This window comes from Azolla caroliniana, unplaced genomic scaffold (assembly GCF_043228905.1).
Source record: "Azolla caroliniana isolate FFs.n. ecotype wild unplaced genomic scaffold, voAzoCaro1.0.p SCAF_8, whole genome shotgun sequence".
In the NCBI taxonomy this organism is placed as follows: domain Eukaryota; kingdom Viridiplantae; phylum Streptophyta; class Polypodiopsida; order Salviniales; family Salviniaceae; genus Azolla; species Azolla caroliniana.
In genome coordinates, this window is record NW_028230443.1 from 17,541,185 (window position 1) to 17,565,541 (window position 24,357).

The 24,357-nt window shown below is 36.9% G+C and overlaps 7 non-coding genes across 7 annotated transcripts; 3 read left to right on the forward strand and 4 right to left on the reverse strand.

Moving 5' to 3' along the window:
* The first annotated feature begins 1,224 nt into the window (after window positions 1–1,224).
* On the forward strand, window positions 1,225–1,345 carry LOC147861159 (U5 spliceosomal RNA). Its single transcript, XR_015530182.1, has one exon. It is a non-coding gene; the product is annotated as a U5 spliceosomal RNA (small nuclear RNA).
* A 2,300-nt stretch (window positions 1,346–3,645) lies between these two features.
* LOC147861160 (U5 spliceosomal RNA) lies at window positions 3,646–3,766 on the reverse strand. Its single transcript, XR_015530181.1, has one exon. It is a non-coding gene; the product is annotated as a U5 spliceosomal RNA (small nuclear RNA).
* A 545-nt stretch (window positions 3,767–4,311) lies between these two features.
* LOC147861161 (U5 spliceosomal RNA) lies at window positions 4,312–4,434 on the reverse strand. Its single transcript, XR_015530193.1, has one exon. It is a non-coding gene; the product is annotated as a U5 spliceosomal RNA (small nuclear RNA).
* A 9,905-nt stretch (window positions 4,435–14,339) lies between these two features.
* LOC147861162 (U5 spliceosomal RNA) lies at window positions 14,340–14,461 on the forward strand. The gene has a single exon (XR_015530195.1). It is a non-coding gene; the product is annotated as a U5 spliceosomal RNA (small nuclear RNA).
* A 1,087-nt stretch (window positions 14,462–15,548) lies between these two features.
* LOC147861163 (U5 spliceosomal RNA) lies at window positions 15,549–15,670 on the forward strand. Its single transcript, XR_015530169.1, has one exon. It is a non-coding gene; the product is annotated as a U5 spliceosomal RNA (small nuclear RNA).
* A 3,091-nt stretch (window positions 15,671–18,761) lies between these two features.
* LOC147861164 (U5 spliceosomal RNA) lies at window positions 18,762–18,883 on the reverse strand. The gene has a single exon (XR_015530170.1). It is a non-coding gene; the product is annotated as a U5 spliceosomal RNA (small nuclear RNA).
* Window positions 18,884–19,585: 702 nt separating this feature from the next.
* Window positions 19,586–19,707, reverse strand: LOC147861165 (U5 spliceosomal RNA). The gene has a single exon (XR_015530173.1). It is a non-coding gene; the product is annotated as a U5 spliceosomal RNA (small nuclear RNA).
* Between the last annotated feature and the right edge of the window lie 4,650 nt (window positions 19,708–24,357).

Below are 24,357 nucleotides of genomic sequence, written 5' to 3' on the forward strand. Positions count from 1 at the left end.
GTTTTTTGTGATTGTTTTGGCTCCTTTAGTTGTTGAGGAAATCTCATATTCCTTTCTTTCTCATAGTACTGTAACTTTTTTAGAGTAGAACTTTGGTCTATAAGATTTACATTGATAGTGAATTATTTCTGGACTAGGTCCTATGGTTTTTACCTCTTTGAGGTTTTTCCACATTAAAAATTTGTGTTGTATTTTGCATTGTGTTTGTTGTGTATCATTCTTGTTTCCTTTGAATAATCTCACATAAGTGATTAACTGCTATTAAGTTTTCGATCATTCTTATTATACTACTAGCTCCAAGCCCAACAATGGCAGCTAGGCGGCCATCGTCACCTTGGCCTCTATGGCCAACTCCCTGGGCTCAATATGCAGGGCATGTCCATCACTCGCATCGACTTCCCGCCCAATGGCGGACTCAACCCTCCCCACGTTTGCACGCATGCCATGGAGGTGCTCTTCCTAGCACAAGGCACACTCAATCTGAAGTGGACGCGCTCACTGCCAGCGTGAAGAAGGTCAACGTATCTTGAACATACAATAGCAAGCGGCACATGCATGAAGCTCATCATCTCTGTACCATCCATCTATCCACTCATTGTTAAATCGATTCAATGATAGATTTTGGGCATCAATAAATAATCACATGCATCATTGGGCCACCTTTGTAATCCTCCTTCATAAATGGTCAAATTAGTCATTCCAATCTATCTTTCTCGTTTTTTTGTGAAAACAAACAATTATAGTAAAAATGAGTGTAAAAAACACTCCAATTCCACGGTAAATAGTTCTGCCCCAAATGTTGTGTCACCAAGCGAACCATTTGTACTACTATTATCACACCTGTACACCCTCTTGTAAGTATACATATATGTACTAGAAGATGCCCTAATTTTAGCATTATCACCATTCGAGAGCACTCTTCGCATGATTCTTGGAGTGGAGTGTATGAATAAAGTATATAACAGATTTTGTATAAACATTGGGTGTTGATTCAACAAATGTGTAGTGGTACAACAAGTATGTCAATTCCATTCTAGTAGTCTTTCTTTCTAATGAGATACAATGTCTCTTCTTCAATCAAGTCTATAGTTATTTAATTCTTTTATTATTGTAATATTATTGTTTATTTCAACATTATGTCGTTTTTATGCATCCCACATACCAAGGCAACATGACACCGGGGCTATAAATTGAAGCCAGAAGCCAAATTGTACCTTCATTAGGATGGCGTGGGTTCAGCACAAAGTGAATTATTCTTTCGCCTTTTACTAAAGAATAACGTGTGCTCCTCCTACCTCAAACGCCCTCACCCTAATTTTTGGTAGGGAGGCTCTCAATAGAGCTTCCCACTATCAGATGTTAAGTAAACAAATTAAAATCCCTACCATTGCCACCTCTTTGCACTTGAGCCATTCTCACTTCAAGTAAGTGGTGTGCTTGTCCAAACCTTGTGAATCTTGGTAACGAACCACACAACAGTTTATATAGGTATAATTTATAAACATTGGCTTGCTTTGACTATTTTCTTGTTAGTTTGCCTCAATAGGGGTTCTTTTCCCTTCTTAAACTTTCATTAACACTTTTCCTTCTCTTGTTAGATTGCTTGCTATCCATATTACAATGATGGCTCAATGGAAACTTCACATCGACTTATGGTCAACAACACAACCACAATGAATTGCTAGTCATCAAAATGTATCCATATTTTAGCCAACATCTTTGTCCAATTGATAAGACAAACCAAATGATAAGGCAAGCTTGTAATATTGAAGTGATGAAAGAGAAACCAAAAGGGAAGAGAGGTCTAACAAAGTTCTATGCATAGTTTATTTGAAGCATTTTTTTTAGATTCTCCAAATGGAAACGCATGGATGTCTCTATATGGACATAGATGGATGTAGATTGCAAACATGATTTTGTCTAATGGTCCCAAAAGAAAAGTGTCATATTTTTCAAATGTTGTTTCTATACAAAGCCATGATATGTATTTTGAGCTTTAGTTTGATTGCTTTAGTTTTAAAAACTTTGATATTGACACTTGAAACATCCTTCATTGGTATGCATGATGTATGATCTCCACGTGATGGTATTGATACCTCAATTGTTTTCCATAATGTATGATAACAATAATTCAGTTTTAAATGAAAGTTATAGGCCACTTAGGCTTTACTAATTCTTGCTTTACATGAAGTTTTTCATCCTTCATTAACTTATATTGTATATAGACCAATGCCATGGGCGTTGTTTTGGTTAAGGGGTTCACAAGTAAATAATTGAAGAGTTTGCTCTTGATGTATTTGGTAGATGAAAACACATCATTGTCTTGTGTACATGATGTTCTCATTGTTTTTGTGAAAGAACTCTCGATTGGTTATTTTTTAACTCATTCTCTTGTGAGCTCTTTTTAATTGGCCTCAACACATGAAATTTATGGACTCAATTCGCTAATGTGTCATACATCAATGTTACTTATTAGGGGCATGGATATCAACCATGGGTGTAGTGTCGTATGCCCCCTCACATGCCACCAGTGATTCCATTACATATACACAATGCACTAATAGTTCTACATCTCACAAAATTACAAATGATGTACTTTGTCATTGTAACACCCTCAAGTTCACATCAAAGGATAATATGAAGAAAACAAATTGCCTTGTAAGCCAATGGTTTGTGTTATCATAGTAAGTAATCATCAAGATATGTCATCTCGTTGTAAGGTGACAATCCTTGTTGCAAAATGGAGTGTGCTTGAAGACAAAAACATTTAGTGATATAACTACAATTGCTTACTTTGTTTGAGTATCTACATATGTTTGTGCCATCCAAATTGGATCAACAAATTAATAAAATCAAAAACCTAGTAGCATCACCTCACATTCCTCAGAAAACTAAGAATATATTGTATCATCCATTGTCTTATCCTAGTAAACATATCTTGATAATTCGATTGCATTATGCATGAGCACATACTGAATGACTTGTTTAATCCATGGCTTTATCCATATACTACTAAACTACTTGTTTAATCCTTATGTCATAATATATAAAAGTTGCTAATTGAGATTTAGATGAATCCTCATTGTTTCATCAAGGATTGTTCTATAGATTTTACAATCTCACTCCTTAAAGACAATTCATCAATCAAATTTATTTTTGACACTTGTGGTACATGAAAACCAAATTGCCTTGTCGATTTAATTTTGAGATTTGGATGAATCCTCATTATTTCATCAAGGATTGTTCTACACATTCTACAATCTCCCTCCTTAAAGACAATCAATTTTATTTTTGAGACTTGTGGTACATGAAACCAAATTGTCTTGTCGTCATAAGCCAACAATCTGTGTTTTCATGGTAAGGAATCATCAAAATACGTCTTGTCATTATAAGTTGCCGATTCTATAAATGAATCATATACAAACTTTGCAAGATTTATTTTTAAGTTTGGGATGAATCCTCATCTCCAATCAATTTACATATCCATTATTTTAATAAACATTGTAATATATAAGTACAATTTATATATATATATATATATATCCATTTACATTCCTTAAAATGTAATATTATTCCTAAGAATGTTTTCTTCAAAACTAGGAAAGCAACAGTTTGGCATTCTTCTTTTACATTATTTAAAGCAGGAAGCTCTATTGAGAGCCTCCCTACCAAAAATTAGGGTTAAGGCGTTTGAGTTAGGAGGAACACACAGTATTCTTTAGTAAAAGGCGAAAGAATAGTTTGCTTTGCGCTCAACCCACGCCATCCCAATGAAGAGAGTTTGTCTCAAATGTCTTCAATTTATAGTTGCTGGAGTGAATTTGCCTTTCTATGTGGGATGTATAACACAACTTCAATTATTGCCTTCTTTCTTTATTCTCCATGACTGATTCTATTATTCCTTTCAATGCAAAAATCATGATCCTTTTCAACATTTTACTATTGGTTTTTATTATATTCGTTTTTGCCATTTGTATCCAAATTCATATTTGCAAGCTCTCATTCCCTAGAAAACAACAAATCAACAACATCAAAAATCTCACATTGCCCAATCCATGACTTTATCCACAGACTACTAAATTACCTAGTTTAATCCATCATACGTTATTTCATATACAGAATCTAATTTTGAGATTGGGATAAATCCCCATTCAATTTAAATATCTATGATTTCACTAAGCATTGTTCTATGCATTCCACTATCTCACTCCTTTAAAAGAAATATAATAGCTAATATCAATTGCTTCAAATCAAATCATCTAGTAGTAGTTCAATGTTCATGATATACTTCTTTTATTTTATTTTATGATGGGAAGCTTTGATGAGAGCCTCCCTCCCAAAAATTAGGGTTAGGGCGTTTATGGATGGAAGAGCACACGGTATTCTTTAGTAAAAGGCGAAAGAATAGTTCGCTTTGTGCTCAACCCACGCCATCCCAATGAAGTCAACCACTATCAAATATCTTGATTTATAGCTCTTGGAGCGACATTGCCTTTCTATGTGGGATGTATACCACAACTTCAATTACTGCCTTGTTATTTTATTCTTCATGATCCGATTGTATTATCTCTTTCACTACAAAATCATGATCCGATTGTATTATCTCTTTTACGGAATAACCACATGTGTAGGGATTTTTTTACTGCGGGAAACATTGCATCTCTTATGGTAATTCATGTAACGTGGAGGCTTGAATTATGTGCTCAATGTCACAACATGCACATAATCTACGTACCATCCATCCATCCACCGATTTCGTAATATATACTATGGTCGCCATTTGAATGAATAATTACATGTGTCGTGGTTTTACTTAGATTCAATAAAACCAAGGGCCCTCATGCATGTTCCATACTTATTATTGTACTTTATGATATGTGCACACATTCATAGAGCAATCCATACAAACACAGTTTGTTATTCTGTGTCTTCAAAGGTCAAATCTCACCTATGGAACCGAAAGTGAATAATTCTGGGGAAGTGTATTTCGAACCAATTGAATAGATAGCGTGTCATGATGTTCACGAATTTTACATGTCAATGTTGCAATTGGGCTTGTACTCCGTGATTGTTATACAAAGGGGAATGTGTGTTGGAAGCGAGCAAGATTGATAATGTGCATTCGATAACATGAAAATCAAATGTGATTGAAAGGAGCACATTGTATCGAAGTGTGATACTCTTGAGTCGTGCACTTGGTTCATGTGAAAAAATGCATAGTTGATGATTCTCCTAGCCTATGCCTACAAGAAGAATCGTGCGCTGGCCATCGCGGTCCTGAACAAGCAGAATCTAGGGGTCTCTCAGCTTGTTGTGGCCCTCTTTGTTGCTAACCCACCACTGCCTGGCATATTGCTTCAGAATACGTTCAGCATCGGCTAGTCTGAAGTGGATGCCCTGACCGCCAGCGTGAAGAAGGCTACCGTAACTTGAATACCTATACTCTAGTATGAACGTACAATATAGCAAATAAACCTCATCATCCTTATACCATCGACCTTTGTAGCTATCCATCTGTCCGCTGGAATGAATTCGATTTAATAATATATATATATATATATATATATATATATTGTGCTCACAATAATCACTTCGTAATCTTCCGTTATAAATAGTCAAATTAGTCATTATGTGATGGGAATATGGAGCGGAATCGGGATGATTAAAATTTCAAACACAATTAACACTTGATAAACAATAGATGAAACCACAAGACGAAAATGAGAGAGTACACTGAGATTTAATGTGGAAAACCCAAAATCGGGAAAAACCACGAGAACCTTAGGTTCCGAAACAAATTCACTATTTTTTGAGTATACAAGGTGTTGACATCCTCTAGAGCTTACTCTAGAGATATGCACATATATTTCAAGGCTACCGCCTTGGATACAATATTCACCCTACCAGATAGGATAAACAACTGAAAAAAAAACCAAAAACACAGAACAAATAAACCTGTTGCAAGTGGACAGAAGAGTTGTTGTGACTCTTTTGGGTAGTCCAAATAGCACCTCGCTAGATCTCCGGCTTTACACTTGCAACAAGTTTTCGTTCTCCATCACCCTGTTCTCGAGCTCTCACACTTGTTTATGTTTTCTTGCAGAAGCTTTGTTGTGTTTTTCTCACACACCTCTTCTTCTCGAATCTCTATTTTTCCAGCCTTAGTTTTGTTCACTCCTGTGCAGTTTTTCTCTGTAACGCGCTCTGTTTTCTCTGTCTTTCTCTCAATTTTTCCCTGTATGCATTTTTCTGTCTATGGCTTCTTTTTATTAGCCTTTTTGGAGTAAGGTCTCCTCTTTTCATATCTGCATTCACACAGACATACAAAAACACACACACACACACACAAGAAGAAGAAAGGACACATAAAAAACGTACATATATATATATATATATTAATAAACATATAACCTTTTCCTTTCTTTAGCTCTAAGTCGATTCGACATCCAGCCGAATCAACGCTCAGCCTGAATTGACGCCCAGCCGATTCAACACTCAACCCAAATTAGTACCCAACCGATTCGACACTAAGTTGGTAGCTGGCTCTCAGCCAACTCCATGTCATGGGCTCCACTTGAGTGGATAGACCCAACATTATGTATGTTCTCTCTCTCTCTCTCTCTCTCTCTCTCTCTCTCTCTCTCTCTCTCTCTCTGTGTTGAAAATAAACAAAGTACATATGGTGACGGGAACCCAACGTTCCTTATGCGCAATGCTCGGCCACAACCGAGCTTAGAATGATACACAGAAAACGGGAAATAAAACGCGACACAAAGAAGGAGAGAATATGCAGGAGGTTTACGTGGAAAACCCCAAACTAGGGGAAAAACCACGGCAGCCCACAGGCTGCAAACTGTCACTATGTAGGAATATACAACAGTGAGTTCACTGAGGCACCGACCTCGTGCTCACAAATATTCGCCACAAGCGGTGGTTACAACAGAGGCAACGACCTCTTTCTCTCTCTCTCTCTCTCTCTCTCTCTCTCTCTCTCTCTCTCTCTCTCTCTCTGTACAGTTACGCACACCAATCTCGTGCAAAACAGAAAATGACAACCACACCAACAAAAGTTTGCCCTAAGTCATATTTATACTAATATGACTTTTTGGCTATTTACAAATATATCCTCGATGGGCTCTCAGAAACATATTTACGAATATGTCTCTTCCTCCGGTTCTCACCGGGTCTGCGTCATCCGGCTCTCCGTAGCCGGGTGCTCCTCATCCGGTTCTCACCGAGCCTGTATCATTCGGCTCTCCGTAGCCGGGTACTCCTCTTCCGGTTCTCACCGGGCCTGTATCATCCGGCTCTCCATAGCCGGGTACTCCTCATCTGGTTCATACCGGGTCTGCGCCATCTGGCTCTCCGTAGCCGGGTTCTCCTCTTCCGGTTCTCACCGGGCCTGTATCATCCGGCTCTCCGTAGCCGGGTACTCCTCATCCGGTTCATACCGGGTCTGCGCCATCCGGCTCTCCGTAGCCGGGTACTCCTTTTCCGGTTCTCACCGGGCTTGTATCATCCGGCTCTCCGTAGCCGGGTACTCCTCATCCGGATTCGGCCTCGGCCGAGTTTGTTCGTCGGCACTGTTCTTCTCCCTTCCCATCCGGAGGGACCTGTCTCCCAACATATGGTAACAAGTGTATGCCAAAAACACTACAATGACTAGTATATATAGGAACATGGATTCATATATATATGGAAAGTTGGGCTACTATATATATAGACATAGTGGAATTAGTTGGCTATGTATGTGTGATAAATCACTAAGAGTTAAAATAGTGAGAAAAGTGTGTGAAGGGATATATATAGTGAACCCTAGAGAGAAAGGGGATATTATTGAGAGGGTGAGCACGCGAGAGAGTGGAATCGTTCCAACATGAAGGACTCAAACTTCTATACCATGGAAGTTTGAAACATGGATTCCACAAAACACAAGCCGATTTCGGCTCTTCAACTCTTCGGTGGATTTCGGCTAGTCGTGTCACAGTTTGGCCTTTCGGCCGATTTTCCCGTAAGGAGGGACAATCTTACATAACAAACTCCCCCTTCACTCTTGTAGAGGGAGAGTCAACCAAACCAGTCCTTCGCCGGCATGCAACAAGTTTTTCCATAGATAAGACTTTGGTAAGCATGTCTGATCCATTTTCATCAGTATGTATCTTCGCTAGGATGAACTCATTCTCTTCCACACTCTCACGCAACCAATGATACCTTCTTTGAATGTGCTTCATACAAGAGTGATAGGAAGAATTCTTAACAAGATGGATAGCACTTTGATTATCACAATGAAGTAAGAACTTTTCTTGCTTCATTCGTAGTTCGCTTAAAAAATCTTTGCCTTATCCTTCTTAGTTTTTAGACATTGTCCTAAATTTAACTTACAATTCACCAACAATGGAGATCCAATAGATTTTGCATTGTACATGTTAAATCTTTGCAAAAATTTCGTCACATATTTCTCTTCTGACAACCATAGCATGTTTTTAGTCCTGTCCTAGACTATATGCATTCCCAAAATCTGTTTTGCCAGTCCTAAGTTTTTCATGGCAAAGGCTTTGCTCAAAGCTTTCTTCAAGCTTGCAATCTTTTTAATATTTTGTCCAACAACCAACATATCATCCGCATACAACAAAAGAATCAGAAAATCACCTTCATCATATCTCTTCACAAATACACAATGATTGTCTTGTGTTTTGTGGAATCCATGTTCCAACATGAAGGACTCAAACTTCTTATACCATTGTTGAGGAGCTTGTTTCAGTCCATACAAGCTCTTCCTCAACCTACATACAATATTTTCTTTTCCTTTCACCTCAAAGCCCTCCGGCTGCTACATATAGATTTCCTCTTCCAACTCACCGTGCAAGAATGGTGTTTTAACATCCAACTATTAAATTTCTAGATTCACACTGGTAGCCATACTCAAAATAGTCCGGGTGGAGGTCATCTTCACTACTGGAGCAAAAATAGTCCGTTGTCGCTGCCTCTCGCCAACAGAACATCGCTATTACTGACGATCGCCGCCTCCCAACCAACAAAACATCGTTGTTGCTGACGATTGCCGCCTCCCACACAACACCGCCACCGATGCCGCCTTTTGCTACCAACACAACAACATTGATGATGATAATCGTCGACAAAAGAATGTTGATGTCGTTGCTATCACCGCCAACAATCAATAGAAAAAAGCCGCCAATATCATCGCCGCCTCTCACTTTGATGAAGTCCCCGATGTTGTCGATCGTTATGTGGTAATCCCTCGCCCTTTTATTCACACTAATCAGCCCCTTGCACCTCCTCCGATCTCTCATGCACATCAACCCCTTGCATACATTTATCACTCTCTTTATCAAATTTCTCGACCTCTAATCAACATGCACTTGAAAGCCCTTGAACCCATCAAATCATTCCGCCATTTAATCTTGAATCACCCAACATCACATGTGATTTTTCAATCAACTCAAAATCACAATCCTCACAAGACTATCCAAACCCATATGATAATGACTCACCACGTCGTCGTACGAGCTCCTTGTCTGATATCTATAAGGAACTCGACCAATTCATGGCACACTTTGTGGACCTCGATATGGACGCTCTCATAGTTGAAGAAGAGTCGGATACCACAAATGAATTGATTATTAACGTTAGAGAAGCATTGCCTGGTACCGATGGCCCTAAATGGAGAGCAACCATGGAAGAAGAGATGACAACCTTATTAAAGAACAAAATTTAGAGCCTTGTCGATCCACCACCTGATCGACAAATTGTTAGTTGTAAGTGGGTTCTTCGGAAGAAGACCAACGCTAATGGAAATATTATAAGCTCATCTCGTAGCTCGTGGTTTTTCGCAAATACATGGATTCAACTTCAAATATACATTTAGCCCTATATTGCGAAGTATCACATTTCGCATATTTGTCTCCCTCGCGGTCGAACTTGATTTGGAACTCCATCACTTAGATGTTCAAACCACTTTCCTTCACGGAGAACTTGAAGAAGAGATCTATATGCAACAACCACCACATTTTGAAGATTCAACTCGACCAAATGATGTATGTTACCTACATCGATCCTTATACGGTTTGCGACAATCTCCACGAGTTTGTGTATCTACAACTTGCGAAGAAGGAACTTCAACAAGCTTTTCCAATAACTGACCTTGGTCCGATGAAGTATTTCCTTGGAATGAAATTACAAAGAGATCGTGCCAAAGGAACCATTTCTCTTTTCCAAACTCAATACATTGAAAGTGTATTAAAACGTTTTGACATGCTACATTGCAAGCCTATCTCTACACCCATGTCAACTCCATGCAAATTATCAATCGAAGATGCTCCAATAACTATTAAAGAATGAGATGAAATGCTCAATGTTCCTTACAAGCAAATTCTTGGATGTATACGCGACCTTGTTAGTTGTACACGTCCCGATTTATGTTTCACCACTAGAATTCTTTCAAGATTTATGCAAGATCCCGGATTGAAACATTGGCAAGCTTTAAAACAACTAATACGTTACTTAAAACGAACAAAAGATATGGTGTTAACTTACTCTAGATCACAATCAGAGTCTGTCAACATGAATCTTGAAGGATGGACCAATCCATCACAATTGTCTGGTTGGATGGATTCAGATTGGGGAGGGGATATTGATGGTCGTAAGTCAACAAGTGGCTTCGTATATTGTCTCACCAGAGCCGCTATAGCATGGAGGTGTAAGAAGTAAACAACAGTCGCTCTATCTTCAATGGAAGTTGAATATGTAGTTGTCGCACTCGCTGCTAAAGAAGGAATATGGATTCATTCTATACTTGAAGAACTTAACTTGTTTAAGACTTCAAAGCTAATCCTTCATTGTGATAATCAATCATGTGTAAAGTTAGCTTGTAATCAGAAAATGAGTGATAATATTCGACATGTCTCTTTCAAGCATCATTTTCTACGAGACTTAATCTAAGAGAAGAAGCTAGATTTGAAGTATGCGTCTACAACACTAATGTGGGCCGATTTTCTAACAAGGCCAGTACCTCAAACAAAGCATGTTGTTTGCTGCCGAAAGATTGGTCTAACAATGCCAAACTATTCTTCGAACGATACTTTTGAATAAATTAATATTTAGCTGAAGGGGGGATTGGAAATATTTAACGTAAATATTATATTATTATTAATTAGAAAAATAAGTAATTACGAAAAGTTATTTATTATTAGACTTTAGAGAAAACTCTTCATTGAAGAGACATAACTTTTTGTCCATCACCTCTACAAACAAGCCATTTTGACTAATGTAATATTACACAATCAATATAGAACAAATTCTATGTATGTGTGATCTCTCTCTTGTAATCATTCTCTATTTGTATAATTGCTGAATTCTACACTGGAGCTGTGACACATAAAGCTACAAATAGAAGCCTAAGGGCGAGCAATACAGAATTGGGGAGGGACAGCATATCCTCACTTTCTCGGATAATGGGAACGATGTGTAGTATATGCACTAAGTTATGTTATGGCAGAGATGGAGAGCGAGGCTTGGAAGGGCGATAGAGAGAGATGATGGATGAGGATACCTGAATTCTACACATGTGTGTGTGTATATATATATATATACGTATTTAGACATACTCTGTGTTTCTTGAGTGCCGTATACTCTTGTGTTTCTTGAGTGTCTATGTTTCTGTAGCGATGGGGGTGGGTGAATACGTACTTGTTTGCTTCCTTCGTCCGGAAGCTAAAGAGAGGGAGGGAGAGAGAGAGAGAGAGAGAGAGAGAGAGATGTGTGGCCGAACTTCTAAGTGTGTGTCTTCGTCTCCGTCTATTGAGATGCTTCTTATGAATGGAGGACCAAACTTAATGTTTTTTCAGATATTCTACCATATTTTGGGAACCTCTCTTAACAACATTCAAGAGGAGCCCTTCGTGGTGTATCAGATGCCTTACATGTAACGCTTGTGAATTTGTAAGCTTAAGGCATCTGTAGTGTTTGTGAGTTTGCCTTGTAAGTTTTTCACCTCGCCCCTTCCTAATACACACCTCACCCACACACCCACTTGTCGACATTACCAATACAACATACCCACGTGTCCATGAAAGAACTATGTGTACTTGCTTGCTGGCTTGCTAACCTCTGTACATTGATTCCTAATGCATTCCACTACCAAGAATACACATTCTCACCCTCATCATTTTATAGATCCTATCCGACTATGTATGGAGCATGTAACTTGTTTTTCTGACTTTTTTGTTAGGAATCAACCGACCACAACCGGTTTCACGTTCGTATTCGTGTGCAGAAACCAAGAACTAGTACACAGACAATAAAAATGTGAAGACACAGAGACACTGATATTTTTCGTGGAAAACCCGAAATGGGAAAAAACCACGGGGGTCCACAAACCCCGAGAAAACAGATCACTATAGTAGAGAGGAAGTACAAATACGGAACTCGGAGGCAGCGACCTCGAGTTCTCTTTCGTCTGGCAGACGGCTACAGAGTTACACTCTCACTCTCTCACTCACAGTTACAGAGGTAACTACCTCGTTCTCACCTTTTAATAAGGATCACTAGCTCATAACTATAAGATTTGCCCTAGTTGCTTATAAACCAAAGCGATTTTCTGGCTATTTACAAGTATAGCCCCTAGGAGGCATTTTTTACTATTTACAATTATAGTCTTCTGAAACGATTTCCGATTTCGGTTTCTTCTCTTCCCATCTGGAGGGACATGTTTCCCAACATTTTCACATGATAAGATAGAACCTGAACGTCCTCTTCAATTATAGTAAATACATCTAACATGCATGGCTCTCGCCTATAATTGCATTCAATGTCTCAAACGCAGGCAATATCTTTCAACATATAGGTGGCCTCTACAAATTACCTAGATGCATATGTTCAACTATCATGATGTCTATCAAATTTGGGTTGTCTTCCTACCACCTATTGGAAATTTCAATGGGCACCATCAATATTGTTCCATCAAGGTTGTGGTAAATGACGTTATCATTTGACCTCCTAATCACCATATCTAAAGCAAACCACCGGTTTGTAAACTTTAGTATGAGTCGTGTTGGTTGTCGAAGCTCTTATAGTAAACACACACAAACTCTTCTTCGTTAAATTTTCTCAATTGAAGGCAACTTGTTTGATGAACCCATGTATAAGATCCTAATTGCCATCAAGTTTATCATTAAATCCTACATTTAGGTCCAAACGGGAGGCCAGACTAAATTGTGCCTTTGGGTGTGTGCAACAGAAGGGCAATGTTCTTATCGGAAGGAGTCACAAAGCACAACACTTTCCAATTGTAATTGATTAGTCTGCCATAATGTCAATAAGGTTCGTAATAGGGATCATGATGCGAGAAGAAGGATTTCTCCCTCCCCTCTCTCGTGTCTTCAATTCAACAACGCGTTGCCTCCTCTCCTCTCCTCTCCTCTCCTCTCTTCTCCTTTCCTTTCCTTTCCTTTCCTTTCCTCTGCACACACAACACACACACACTCTCTCTCTATATATATATATATAAATACATTCTCATTCTCATCATCCTACCCCATCCCTATCCTTCCCTACTGTCTCTCATTCACGCACATTCAGTAAACAACAACAAACTCTTCCAGCCTCACATATAAGAAACACCAACACTCTACTCCTATTCATTAACAGACATGCCTTCTTCTTCTTCTTCTTCTTCTTCTTCTTCTTCTTCTTCTTCTTCTTCTATATTACTAACCCTCCTCAGCCTTGTTGTCTCTTTATATGTCACAACTCCTCCTGCCCTACTTGTTGGCGCAGCGGACGAGGACCCGCTCCAAGATTTCTGTGTGGCCGATGCCAATGCAGCTGCACCCATCACCATTCATTGTAGCATTATCACCATTTGAGAGCACTCTACACATACATATATATAGCTAGTTAAACAAATACATATGGTCCATCATTTTGTGAACCCATCAAGTCCTTTGAGTCTCCTTGTTGCCGACATATTCCCTAGTGGACGGATTAGCTATCAAGAAACCTACATTATTTCTGGAGTTGATATGTATAGGAGTATACGAATAGAATATATAACAACTTTTGTATAAACTTGGTGTGTCGATTCAACAAATGTGTAGTGGTACAACAAGTATGTCAATTCAATTTAACTGGTCTTTCTGTCCGATGAGATACAATGTCTCTTCAATCAAGTCTATAGTTATTTATTTATTTATTTATTTTATTATTGTATGTATTATTATTTATTTCAACATTATGTCATTTTTTATGCATCCCACATACAAAGGCAAGGTGACGTTGGGGCTATAAACTGAGGCCTCAAGCCCACTTGTACCTTCATTGGGATGGCGTGGGTTGAGCACAGAGCGAACTATTCTTTCGCCTTTTACTAAAGAATACCGTGTGCTCCTCCTACATCAAACGCCCTAACCCTAATTTTTGGGAGGGAGGCTCTCAATAGAGCTTCCCATTGTAAAATGTTAAGAAAACCAATTAAAATTTGTATCCTTGTCCAAAACCTTGTCAACCTTGGTAACGAACCACACAATGGTTTATATAGGAATAAACATTGGCTTGTTATGACTATTTGCTTGTTGGTTTGCCTTAATAGGGGTTCCTTTCCCTTCTCAAAGTTTCATTAACACTTTCCCTTTTCTTGTTTAGATTGCTTGCTATCCATATTACAACGATGGCCTCTTGGTCATTGCACATCGACTAATGGTCAACAACCCAACCACAAGTACACATTTTAGCCAATATCTTTGCCCACTTAAGTTTTTTGTGAAGTAGTATAGGTTACAATTTATTCCTAAAAGTCTTTGTCCACGGAAGTATTTTGTGTAGTATAGGTTGCAATTGGTTTCTAAAAATAGCAAACAAGAGTTAGTTGAGCATTCACATATGTGGAAATGTGGTTGATACTAATAAAGATTTTCATGTTTTCAAAGCAATGGGTAAAAAACTCATATGGAACGACCATCCTCATAAGAGAACGTGAACAGGAAACAAATGATATGGCCAGAAGATCATGTTCTTTACCAAACTCAAGTAAGTATGAATAAAGATGTCAATAGAATACCATATAATATAGTTCATACATTGATGAAATAGAAGTGGTACTAAAATAATGACTAGATGAAAGAAGCATAAATTTGTGAGGCAACATTTGAGTAGGAGAACATGTGCAAAGTAGTGATGGATTGCTTAGATTCTTGTCACTTGGCTAAGTATTATTGTAGAACATAAGGATGGGTTTGTTTTCCATGGTAATTTTAAAAGTATTTATTTGGTTCATGAGTTGTCAAGAACTCTCCTTCCAACTCAACACTATCAAACTACAGAAAATGGGCGTTTGAGCGACAGTTGGACATGAGGGAAATATCTTGGAGGTTTCGAGTTCGAGTTTCTCCCATGGCACGCTGAGTGAAATATAATTCATGGAAACAGTCAATAAGAACGTTTAGGGTTTAGGTATTTTAAGTATCCCACATACAAAGGCAAGGTAAGTCTGGGGATATAAATTGAAGGCAGCAGCAATGCAAGGCTTCATTGGGATGGCGTGGGCTGAGCACAGAGCGAACTATTCTTTCGCCTTTTACTAAAGAATACCGTGTGCTCTTCCCATCTCAAACGTCCTAACCCTAATTTTTGGGAGGGAGGCTCTCTATAGAGCTTCCCACTATAAGTGATGTAGATAAGACCAATCAAATCTGTATATGAGAATGTGATGGATTAAACATGTAGTTCAAGTTATCATATAGATAATGTGGACTAAACTTGAGGTTCAAGTCTCACATAGATAATGTGGATTAAACTTGGAGTCCAGGTTTCACATACATAATGTGGATTAAACAAGTGGTTTAGTAGTATTTGGATAATGATGATAGCATGTAGTAGTAGCAGTAGAATTGTGTGACTTGGATGTATAAGGTAAGTTAATATTTGGGTTAATGATGAAGTGAGCCTTGGGGTTTGAAAGATTGCAATATGGCATGCAAAATTCATATCTATATAGTCCACTATTGGAATGTTGAACAAAGTGCAAAGGAGGTTGTACTAGAAATGGTGATTCTCCCCTTGTAGTCTATATAGTTGTCATGATGTTGGCATTACCTTGAGATTGTTTTTTTATCCAATCAAACCTTCATGAGCAATAAAGGTCGAACACCACACACTAATGTGATGAATGGGCAAAAACTCATGGACATATGTTCAACATTGTTATACTCCAAAGTCTTAAATGATTAAATAACCCTTCTGGCTCATTTGTTGGCATTTATATATATTCGGGAAATAGATGCGCCGATATTTGAACCTAGTGTTGTTGGTGGTAATTCCTTGCTTGATATGGATGCTAAATATGGCTAGATTGTTGAAGCTACATCAGTGTTCAATAGATTTCTAGTTAAATATGTTGCAATATTCTTTGTAATAGTGAATTGTTTGGTATATTGCCTTTCGCCACGTTATGTTAATACCAATGGAGGATATTTTTATGGGTAAAAAAAAAAGATGCGCCAATATTCGATTCAAATGTTTAGTCAGATCATCCGTTTGAGGATGACAACTTTTTTGAATGAAAGCAGATGTTGTCAAAGTGCATAAATAACCATGAGAACATGTGGCTAGTATATCCTATACTCATACACAATCTATTCTATGCAACGTAAACAAATTATCCATGAAAATACATGTTGACTCTCGAGTCAACATGTATTTGCATAGTCAACTACACTAATTTTCATAAGTTTATCCGTTGTGCCCAAACTATGCTTTAGGTATTAAATTACAAATCATAACGTTGATGGAGGTTTGTATAGACTTTTTTTACTACAACGAATTGATTGAGAGAACTAAGCTTAGATTACATCCATATTCCATTGGTGCACATAATTTTCAACAACAAAAATTACAACCCTCAACTTACTATTACCCACATGCATGATGACGCAAAAGGAAACACACTTATGTCTTCATTCGACCCATATGTGCCTTTTAGCATTAAACATCAAACCTTGTCTCTAAGTGACATCCATTCAATGGTATCATGTGATTATACAATCATTAACTCCCTTTTAGCAATAAAATGAGACTAGGTTGTTACCAATACCCATTCAATGGTACCATGTGATTATACCATCATTAACTCCCTTTTCAACCATCCAAAGTCTATTATATACACCATAGAATAAAATGAGACGAAGTGGTTAATAATAAGATGTGAGCGTTTTTAAAATTGTGATGTTAGATGTGTCATCGTTTGTTCATCCTACATACAGAGGCAAGGTGACTTCATGGGTTATAAAGTGAAGAAATTTATGAATGATAACACGGGATGGTGTGCAAAAATGTTTGATACTAATCAATGTGTTCCTATTTTAGAAGTTAGTAAAAAAACCCCAGATGGAACCACCATTCTTAACACATGAGAACGTGAAAAGGAAACAACCAGAAGATCATGTGCTTTACCAAACTTTGTTTTTCTACAAAGCCATGATGTGTATTTTGAGTTCATGTATGGCACATAATCTTTACTTTGATTGCTCTCTTTATAATTCTTGGATATTAGCACTTGAACATCTTTCTTTGGTATGTATGATGTGTCATCTACACATGATGTTATTGACAACTCGATTGTTTTTTTCTGTAATGTATGATAACAATACTTATGTTTTAAATGAAAGTTTTAAGCTACTTCGGCTTTAGTAATTCTTGTTTTACATGACGTTTTTCATTCTTCATTAATTTATTTTGTATATAGACAAATGCAATGGGTGTTGCTTCAGTTGGGGGGTTTGTGTATAAATGAGAATTGTGTTCTTGTATTTTGCATATGAAAACGTCAATGTCTTGTGTACTTGATGTTCTCGTTGTTTTTGTGAATGACCTCTAGATTGGACATTTTTGAACTCATGAGCTCGTTCTAACTAGCCTCAACACATGATCATTGGGAGAACATTGTGGACATCAATTCTCTTATGTGTGATGCAACAATGTTATTTATTAGAGGCATGGATATCAACCATGGGTGTAGCATTGGATTCCCCCTCACATGCCACCTATCACTTTGTAACACAAACACAATGCACTAATAGTTCTAGATCTCAAAGAACCACAAAATTGCAAACAATCTACTTTGTCATTGTAACACCTCAAGTTGATGTAAAAACGAGAAAACAACTTTCGAGATTTGTGGTGCATTATAACCAAATAGCCTTGTCGTAAGCCAGCGGTATGTGTTATCAGAGTAAGTAATCATCAAGATATGTCTTGTCATTGTAAGGTGGCCTTCTTGTTAGAAGTAGAGTGTGCTCAAACACACAAAAAATTAGTTATATTGCCTCAATTGCCTATTGTCTCTAAACATCTAGTTATGATTGTGTGCTATCCAACTTAGATCAACATCAAACACCAAGTAGCATCACCTCACATCCTTGAGAAAAATAATAATATATTGTACCATCCATGGTGTTATCCTAAATAAATCTTGATAAAAACGATCGCATTTTGCATGAGCACATCCTAAATGACATGTTTAATCCATAGCTTTATCCACACTACTTAATTTAATCCATACATTGTATAATATATCTATGAATTTGCTAGATTTATTTTTTAGATTGGGTAATCGCTCTATTCAATTAACATATCCATAGTTTCAATAAGCATAGGTCTATAAATACCACAATATCACCCTTTAAACACCATTCCCAAGCGTTTAAATATGTTGACCATACATATACTTCTTTAACTTTACTTTATGATGGGAAGCTCAAAGAAGAGCCCCCCTCCCAAAAATTAGGGTTAGGGCGTTTGAATTAGGAGGAGCACACGGTATTCTTTAGTAAAAGGCGAAAGAATAGTTCGCTCTGTGCTCAACCCACGCCATCCCAATGAAATCTAGGCAACACATATCTTCAATTTATAGCTCCTGGAGTCATCTTTCCTTTCTATGTGGGATGTATATACCATTACTTCAGTTAGTTTCTGCTTGCTTTATTCTTCTTGATCCAATTGTATCATATCTCTTTCCATGCAAAATCATGATCCTTTCTAACGTTTTACTATTTAGCAATTGTGTTGGTTTTTATTATGTTGCGTCCCGTCATTTGGCTGTCCAAAATTATCTTTGCAAGCTTTCGTATCAATATTCAAATGTAAATATAGATGAATGTGTGTACATCATGTATGTGCAAATCATAGATCAATAACACCAAAAACCTCACATTCCCGAGGAAAATAATAATATCTTCTATCATCCTTTGTGTTATTCTAAATATATTTTGATAATTCGATCGCAATATATATGCATGATCACATACTAAATGACTTGTTAATCCATGGCTTTATCCACATACTACTCAATTAACTAGTTTAATCCATCATACATTATATCATATGCAGAATTTATTTTTGAGATTGGGATAAATCCCCATTCAATTTACATATACATGATTTCATTTCACTAAACATTGTGCTATACATCCCACAATCTCACTCCTTAAAAATGATTCCTAAGAAGGGTTTCTTTTAATCCTCAAGTAGCATTTAAACGTTGATGATATACTTCTATAATTTTACTTTATTGTGGGACGCTCATAGGAGAGCCTCCCTCCCAAAAATTAGGGTTTGGGCGTTTAAGGTAGGAGGAGCACACGGTATTCTTTAGTAAAAGGCGAAAGAATAGTTCGCTCTGTGCTCAACCCACGCCATCCCAATGAAGGTAACCAAAATCAAATGTCTTAATTTATAGGTCTTAGAGTCACCTTGCCTTTCTATGTGGGATGTATACCACACAACTTCAATTACTGCCTTGTTGCTTTATTCTTCATGATCCGATTGTATTGTCTCTTTCAATGCAAAATCATGATCCTTTCTAAGTTTTACCATTCTACAATTGTGTTGGCTTTTATTATGTTGCTTTTCGTAATTTGTCTGTACAAAATTATCTTTGCAAGCTCTCGTATCAACATTCAAATGTAAATATAGATGAGTGTGTGTAAATGTATGTGCAAACAATCTTCAAAATCCATAGTTTGTTGGCTTATCTTCACAATATGTATTTGTCTATGACACTTCATTACTTAAGGAATGAGGTTCATTACAACTTACAAGCAAAATATCATTGATCTACTAGATAGGCTTCATCATGAAGGATGAATTTTATGGAACCCAACTAGTAAGCTTAATCTCTTTGTGAAGGCACAAAAAAGAAGTTGTTTGGAAATAATCCAACGAAAAGACATTTGGGATGTTTGGAAATAAACCAATGAAAAGACATTTGGGATGAACATCCATTGAAAAAGAGAGCAGCCAACCAAGCTTTCCATAAAAGCAATTGTAACTCTCCAACTTTTTTTCTATGATGAGAAAATTCTAATGTACTAAGAGCATCCATGCATTCCTATATAGTGATCCTTGCTTTTACATCCTAATCTTGCCCTTATGTGTTTACTTCGCGCTTCGTCCCACACATTCCATGTAAAACTATATAATGGGGCGGGTAACGCAACAATAAGTATTTAGCTCCTACAGGCCATTATCTAGGTTATGGACCACTGCCTTCGCAAACAACCACGACCCCATCACGAGGGTGAGAAATGTCTTGCGTCCTTATCCTTGCAATCAAATGGGATAATGTTGATCCTCTAGAGTGGGCGATCTTTTCGAGGATCAAAATTTGAATTGCTTTAGTGTGCTTCACGATTCAAATTGGTAATAATTGCATGTGTATGGAGTTTTTGAGTGAAGAAAACATTGCATCTCTTATGGTAATCCATGTAACTTTTTTGTGTGGATGATGTTAGCCCTTAAGCAAGTTAGTTTCCAACAAATTGATGGTATTCTTTGGACTCAATTGCTACAACGACTATTGCTAGCAGTCTACGATGTCGATCATACAACTTGGCAACACTAGGCCCAATCCCCAAGCTTAGCTTCCAAACACAAGAATTCGATAGGAATCGACAACAATTCAGTTTTGGCTTAATCGAGTTGGCATTGTCCATCCCAAACCGGTTAAACCTACCAAATTGGTGGAGTTCAAACCTAAACCAAACCAAACCTTAGATTGATTAAGCCTTTAACCAATTTGGGTTAAACCAGTTACTAAAACTTACCAACTGAGCTATATCCATAGGGGTTCTCTCTCTCTCTCTCTCTCAAGATGTTATCTCTTTCTTTCTTTCTCTCTTCTTCTTAAAAAATGTTATATCTTTATTTCTCTCTATCAGTTGAAATATATATATATATATGGCTTAATTGGTTTGTGCCGGTTAGGCAAGCTAAACTAAATCTAGCTCAAACTTGAAAAGAGTCAAACTGAATCGTCAAACCGCCAAACTGTTTAACGATTTAAGGCTTGCTTTGGGCTTGAGCTAAATCGTTGCCGACTCCTAGAATTCAATACACTTTCCGCTTATTTCCTTCCCTTCACACTTATTGTGTCCCAACGGGGCGCTAATCTCAACTTAGGAAAGGGAGGGGAATTTTTTGTTCCCAAAATACCCCTCCATTCGAATAAAAATAATATTGTCAATACATGTACTAAACGTACCTTACCCCACGGGATTTATAGACATACACATACCAAATTTAGCAATCACATACACATACACATGGATCCTATATTTTAGGTATTGTTGTAGAATACTTAGAATACAATACACGTAGAATATGTATGCAAAGTATTCTAACTTTTTAAAAAAAATACTTTGAATACGTGTATATTAGTTTAAATACATAGAATACCTATAAAATACGTTAAATACTTCTTAAAATTCAAAGTTTTTTTAAAATTGTAAATTTTTTAAAACTTTTTTGAAATGTTAAATACTTGTTAAATACATAGAATACTTGAAATTTTGAGAAATGGCAGTTCTAAAACATAGAATATGTGTAGAACATGTTCTAAATGTAGAGTACACGTTTTTTTAACAACTATGGTTTTAGGTAAATATGGCGCCTATGTTTCAGGATTTACCATTAAGCATTCCAACATTGTTATTCTCTACACATAAATTCATGATGATGTTGGGGTATACAAAGGAAGAAATTCAAACAAATGGCCCTCTTACGAACATTGGAGTAGGACAACCTTCAAAAATGTGTCAACCAGTAGTTACAACTTAACATTTCTTCAATGTTACTACCAACATTAATGAAGATGACAAGTCAAGTACAACCACTAGAACCATCATCATCACCAAGAACTCGTATGGACCTTGGCATGCCATTCCATGAGACCATGATCCCATGTCCACAAAATTGAGATAGGTGCATTGTTTATTACATTCTTTCTTTACATGAGTTCTTAATTTCTAATTGCTCCATGTAATAGGTGTTGATGTAAATGACACCATATTGACGCCAAAAAACGAGGGTGGTGAAAGGTTTGTATTTTGATGTAGAGTTTGGTGTCATTTTAGTGGTCCCTAATTTATTGAAGTATCTTGTCTTTGTTGGTTAGGAGAAACTAAAAGCATCTCAAATGTCGTAACTAATCAACAGTTGGCACGACCTCAAATCGACACGGTGCAAGATCAAAGTACACACCCACATTTTCTAGATGATCATGTGTTGGTTTTGTCGAGGTTGAATGTAATTTTGATGAAAACCTTGGCGTGATTTGTCTAGAAGGTGGGGTTGCGTTCGAAAAGAGGTAAAATGACCTTGTGGAGTAATACCTCCCTCAAATGGAGACCCTTTGAAAGTAAGTGTAGATATTTGCGACTCTCATCACTTGTGCCCCAACGCCCTGTCTCACATCACAATGCATGTGAGCTAAGTCACATGGAAGCAAAAGACCTAACTCTAATATTATAAAGTAAAGAAGAAGAAGAAGTAAAAGGTTTATAATTCCACCTTTTTACTTCTGAACATTTAAGATAATTACATATATGTCTTTTCTTTTGTTTCTAGGGCTATTTCCATATAGTTCAAAGTAAATCAACATATAGTTTTGTTTCAATCATAACATTGTGCAATATAAGCATAATATGCATACCATGATATTATGGTGATTTCTTATATTACTGATATAATACACACTATTGAGATACCCAAAATTGCTTGTGAGGTGCTACGACTATCTATCACCTATTTGCAATTTATTTGGAAATTTTGAGAAGTATTAATACTTATGATTGAGTAAATTCTTGTTGAGTTTTTATATTATTTCGATGAAATGATTAAATGTTTAATCTTCTTTGATTTTCCATACTTGTTATACACACCTTTAATGTTGCTTGTTTTGGCATATTTGCTACGGGTGAATTCCTAGTTTAATGTTGCTTGGCCAATCTCCTACAACATGCTCACACCCAAAAATAAAAGTAAACTAAAAAGAAAAATCGAGTTGGGTATGGAATGATGGGCGAGAATAACCAACTTTGTTAAACATTTCAAGATTTTTATTTTATTTTTGTTTTAACTCGGTTTTTGAAGAGAGAGTTGGATCGATTGAATTCTCAAAACCACCATGAATGCACTGGATCCAACTAAAGATCAATCCCTTGGCATATTGATGACAAATTGAAATAAATGATGGTTGATCATTCCCATATAAATGAATCATGAATGCCAAATGTTAAAGAGCAAATGTAAGAGCAAACATGTCACACATAAAACGTACATATATGTACATACGTTGGGGTTGATAAACGAACATGAATGCTCGAGAGCCACATAGGTGGATGATAGATAGAGAAACACTTATTATAAGGAACAAGGGAATTGGGGATGGTAATTTATAATTCAACACTCATGTACCATGAAACGAACGTTCTCACATGGTATTCACCATATGAACCATACGTGCATGCGCATTCGCGAATGTTTCAATCATTCGCATAAGAAAAACACCCTCAAAGAATGATAAATACCATACTTTTGGATTAACTATTTGTTATGAGGTAAATAAGCCTAAAAAATGGAAAAAAAACAAAAAAAAACATTAAAAAAATGGGAAAAAAACAAAACAAAAACACAAGAATGTTTGAATAACATTCGCATTTGTTTTCCAATGTAGGAAAACGAATGCTATGCTAGACGAACACGAATTTTACGTACTAACTATTCACACACACACACACTTGTAGATGAGAAAGAATTATAGAAAAAGGAGGGGGGCATTTATAACTCTAGAAACACCACCAAAGAAAAGGTTTTTTTACCTCACCCATATAAAATTCTAGTTCTACACACATGTATATGTATAATGTGTTACATTATATAGTATATGTGTGTAAAATGTAAAATGTATTACATTTTAATGTATATGTATGTGTATATGTATATGTTTATGTATAATGTATTATAATGTATATGTATATGTAGATGTAGTACAATCTATCTTTTATAATG